The sequence below is a fragment of the Rhipicephalus microplus genome, chromosome 3, assembly GCF_043290135.1.
Source record: "Rhipicephalus microplus isolate Deutch F79 chromosome 3, USDA_Rmic, whole genome shotgun sequence".
NCBI classification, from domain to species: Eukaryota; Metazoa; Arthropoda; class Arachnida; order Ixodida; family Ixodidae; genus Rhipicephalus; species Rhipicephalus microplus.
The window spans coordinates 188335211-188340290 of record NC_134702.1 but is presented as its reverse complement, the minus strand read 5'-3'; the positions used below and the strand labels follow the sequence as shown (position 1 = coordinate 188340290).

At 46.9% G+C, this 5080-nt stretch overlaps 1 long non-coding RNA gene across 1 annotated transcript; it reads right to left on the bottom strand.

Annotated features, from left to right (window-relative positions):
* Positions 1-514: 514 nt before the first annotated feature.
* LOC142803451 (uncharacterized) lies at positions 515-4665 on the bottom strand. Its single transcript, XR_012894126.1, has 3 exons — positions 4622-4665; positions 2136-2176; positions 515-646 (listed from the first exon to the last, which is right to left on the bottom strand). It is a non-coding gene; the product is annotated as an uncharacterized LOC142803451 (long non-coding RNA).
* Positions 4666-5080: the final 415 nt, after the last annotated feature.

Sequence of the window (5080 nt, the reverse complement as noted above, 5' to 3'; positions counted from 1 at the left end):
ATACATACATACATACGCACCCACGCATGCACGAACGCACGCCGAACTAGTCAGAAGTGAGGGTGAATCGGTTTAAAGCTAGTCCACTGGTTAAAATCTCACTAAACAAACCAATGCACGCGGGGTCCTTTTTTTTCAATGCATGGCGGCGTCATGCAATAGCATGTTTTGTTTGTTTGTTTGTTTGTTTGTTTGTTTGTTTGTTTGTTTGTTTGTTTGTTTGTTTGTTTGTTTGTTTGTTTGTTTGTTTGTTTGTTTGTTTGTTTGTTACTGTCGTGGGTGCATCCAGTTAGGCGAGCGTTAGTTTCCGAGTGCTGTGGGGCCCTTTAGGCAGCCAACAGGCAGGCGAGGACGGAGAACTCTTGTAGCAAGGCAGCCCGAGTATGTACCTTGGGGCATTACATTATTCAGCCCCTCATAGGGGGCTTCTTGGTTGTCATCGGACTTCATAATCACTGCAGGAATTGCTCAAACATTGCCGTATGAGGCACAGGATTAGGTTCAAAAAGCGTGATCAAAAAACAACGGTCAATTTTAATGGCGGTCGCACGAGAAAAAATTTGTCTCTTCTAGCTGACTTCCTCCAAGCTCCCGTCATCATCCGCGCAATCCCTGAACAGGCGTGGCCATCCTTTTTTCTCTGCGCCTGCGCGAAAAGGGGAAAAAAGAGAAAAGAATCTATAGAAGAAAAGAAGACTATAGCGAACTAGAACGATTGGTGTTGACTATAGTGCACTAGTGGTGAACTAGAATTGATTGATACGTGGGTTTTAACGTCCCAAAACCACCATATCATTATGAGAGTCGCCGTAGTGGAGTGCTCTGGAAATTTCGACCACCTGGGGTTCTTTAACGTGCACCCAAATCTGAGCACACGGGCCTACAGCATTTCCAACTCCATCAGAAATGCAGCCGACGCAGCTGGGATTCGATCCCGCGACCTGCGGGTCAGCAGCCGATGTAGTGAACTCTAACTTCTTGTTCACTACAGTGGTGACCAAAATGTGCTCGTATACAGACAAGCCTTTTTGCAGTGATAAACCTGAGAGGGAGATGGAAACGTACATATATTAGGAATCCGTAGGTATTGATGTGATTTCAAGTTAGGCAACTACATTGAAACAACGAGCTGGGTGAATTGGTACTTAAACATACTTCTGGTAATGAAACGTTCGAAGCAAAGCCACATTCCTATGAATCTGTGCAAAGGGGAGTGCAATTTTTACTGATGTAATCAAATGACACCCTATGTGACATGCGCGTGCTATGGGATCATTTTAAAGCAATGGCGTTAAAGAGCTCGTTTCGCAGAAATGCCGGCGTCGGCGGCGGTATCATGTGTTGTGAGCGAAAAATCATCATCTTGTGCGGGACCGAAAAATTGAGAAAGATGCAAATGAAGTAAATATTAAAATATTCTGGGCGGGGATCGAGCCCACGTTGTTTTCGTGGCAAGCGGATGTTATACCACAGAGCCACACGTCAGCTCGGAAACACACTATGCAGTGAATGTAACTTGCAGGCTTTACAAACGGATGCCTTTTGTACACATGCTACACTCGGCCGTCAGAACATGTGACTATATATCATGACTTCGTGGTTTAAAGCGGGCCACCAATATGAACACACGTTACTGCGCCTTTTCCCTTAAGGCCATGTTGTGCGTGCATAGCAAGCTCGAAACATTTCACACGCACAATCGCGCGCGGTTTGAAACATGCTACCCATTACACATAACGCAGCCGTATGCGAAAGCTTGACTGACCTACGCAATTTTCAACTCGGTACGCAGCAGGGACAGAATGTCGCTATTGCGTTCAACTCTTAAAGGCGTAGTTCTAGAATCCCCCCAACTTTTTCGTGCTTAATAACCACACGTGTGAAAGAAACGAAAATAGTAGTCGGTGAACTTATGCGCATAGTCCTTTCCTCATAGTCCGAGTCGCATAGCCCACACAGCAAAAAAATATGTTAGGCGACTACTCTGACGCCTGCTTCCGAGATGCTAACGTCTTGAATAACATTATTTGGTAGCTGCAGGCGGTAACTTGATTTGCCAACACCTCCATTTCTACTCCTCTGTCGGCGACACACGTTAGCGCGAGAGCATTCCAGACAGGTAGCCATTCCGATACCTGTTGACGATGCTCCAGTTCGTGGTGTGCCAACAACGTTCCTGAAAAAAGCAGAGCAACACACCAGAGCCTTTTATACCTGAAGACATATGCAATCGCTAAAATTCACCATCATCCCTGCCCTACTAAATCGAACGCTTCAAAGCGATCCTAGAAAAAACGACTCTAGGTAAAAGCAACTATTAGAATAAATCAGCCTCCTCTGTCTTGTACAAACCTGCTCGTGGCCTAATATGTCCCCTACGTATACGTGCACGCAGTGAAACAGTCTATTGTAGCTAACCGCACCGCATCAAGTATGAGCATGATATTACTCGTGCTTTTTAAAGGCAAAGCTCCTTCAGGCATTGGCTGAGCATCCCGTCGTAATCGTATGTAGCCACTTCTCGTTAGTTCTTGAACCAGCCATATAGAGGGCGGTACTTGTACATATAACAAAATGCACGTACGCTGAAAAATGCAAATAATACGTTACTTAGCATATCCATTAGCGCTACAGCATATCCATGGAGTGAAGGATGATCAGAGGGGCGAAACGTCTGTCAGTCCGTCCGTACTTCCGTCCATCTGTCCATCCGTCCGCACGTCCATCGGCTCACACGTGCGTCCGTCTATTCGTACATTCGTCCATTTGTGTGTCCGTCCTCTCGTGCGTTTATCTGTGCGTCCACCTGTGCCTCTGTCCATCCGTCCGTGCGTCCGTCCCTGTGTTCGTCCCTGCGTCTATTCTTACATCCGTCCATGCATCCGTCCGAGTGTCCATCCTGCGTTCGCCCATGCGTCCGTCCCTGCGTTCATCCGTGCACCTGTCAGTCCGTCCGTGCGTCAAACAGCCAGACAGACGACGGATGTACGTGGCCAGCGGATGATGCACGGTTTTCAAATAAAAAGTATGATACACGCAAAGCCTCAGCGGTTCGCGCTCGAAGACCGAACTTCGATGTGCGAGCGCGCGAGAGAATGACGTCACACAAAAACGTTAGCGATCACGTCTTCATCGGTGGCGTGGCGTAGTGAAATAAAAGCCGTTCTGGCACGCGCACGCATTCAGAAGGTCAGTGGATGGACAAGGCTGCAGAGCAGCGTGCGCGCAAGGCGGCGGCGGCGGCTCGCACTCGAACACGCAACCCCGATATGCGAGCGCGCGAGGCAGAAGCGTGCCGTGAAACTGCGCGGCGGCGCCGACAAGATCCTAGCGTACGAGAACGGGAGGACGAAGCGGCGTGCGGACCCAGCTTCGCCCCGCTCTCCATCATTCACCGCGTGGATATGCTATGGCGCGTCTAAACAGCGTAATTGTTGCCGATAACATGTTCCTGGCCCTGAATCTGCAACAGCAGTAAACTGCAGAACACAATTGTGGTGGAATACTTGAGGCACTTTAATGCAACGCGATATAAAAGTGCCCGCGTTTTCTTGATTAGCTGGGCCGGCACAGACTTGCTTTGCTGCAAGGCACTTTGCTAATCAGCACTTTCTTAGAATTCAATTAACCGATTAACATACACCTAAGTCGTTACACATTGCATCTCAGTAGCACTTCGTTACTCGATCTCTACTTCGTTACTCGATCTCTAAAGTGTTTAGATGGTCGTGTTTGTTTCGTGTGCGTTACATGCGTTTGTATTTCCTACGGGCAGTTTCAACTATAGAACTGCATCATTCTAGTACTACAACTGACTCTTCAATACAACGGTTTTTACGCATCATTTTCCTTGACTACCCTGAATTTCCGAAGCCTATCAACCAGATGTATCTCGTTAATTGACTGCGTGATCTTTTCTATATCAGTTCTCAACTCGAACACTCTCTGTATGCCAATGTTGATGTATAGTGCGCTTGTCCGTGCGGTCTACCACGTAGTACACTTAAATCATGTGTCACCAACTGACCCAATCGTCCACTTTGATTGTGCAGAACAATCATCACGAATCTATCATCACAAGTGCGCTTTATACGGCGTTATTCCATAAGCCATCATGCACTAACAACAAGAGATATCAAGAGTTAGTATGACGCACCAATTACAAGCATGTGGGGTGCAGCGCAATTAATGCGGCTGATGTAGAGCGCGTAGCCAGTTCCCGACCCGTCAACTAAGGAAGCTGATCGGTTCCGCGAAGGCGAACGCGGAAGACCCGAGCGCGGAGGTTCGGGCTTGTACTCGGGCAGTAGCCTGAGGCCGCAATAAAGCGTCTCTTCACCGGACTACGGCTCTTCCTTCGCGCTGCCACCGTGCACTCGAGTCATCGAGGGAACCATTCCGAACCTCAAACATCTTCCCTCTTTAGCTAGTGTTGAAGCTAGTTGAGGAGAAGGAAATTAACTTCAAGATTCAGCATTAAAATGTGGTTGTCCAAACAATCGTTTTGACAGTGCGTTCTAGGCACGTTTTCGAGTGAGCAACCGTCCCGGCGTTCCTAGACTTTTCTTTGTTTAGTTTAAAGTTTTCTTGTCGTTTAGGGCAAGAGGTAAAATCTGCTCACGTGGCAAGTCTTTGGTCGCCAGCGTTGAAAACTGAAGCCTCGACTTTCTCCTGAAAAGGATGTAAAGAAACAAACAATATCTCACTTTATTGTCATACCTGCCACGGCAGGGCTCACCATAAGTTTAGAACCTCTGTTATATGGCGTATATAATAAATAACAATACATATTATACTTCTATCAATGCAACGTTCATGCAGGGGAGCGAGCAAGAAACCAGCTTGAGAGCCATGTCACCCACGCTTGTGCTATTATACATCAGGCGTAGGAGGCAGTTGCAATAGAACATATACAAGAATTGATTACTATAATCGTTATAACAAATATGAAATAGGCATATAAGCAGGCTACATAGTACTTAGCGCGCATGCATATACGTAATTGGGGTAATACGTATATACAAAGAAAGTGGGCACCAATAAAACTTGGAGAAAGGTTTCAATAAAAGTTCTTTGTGCT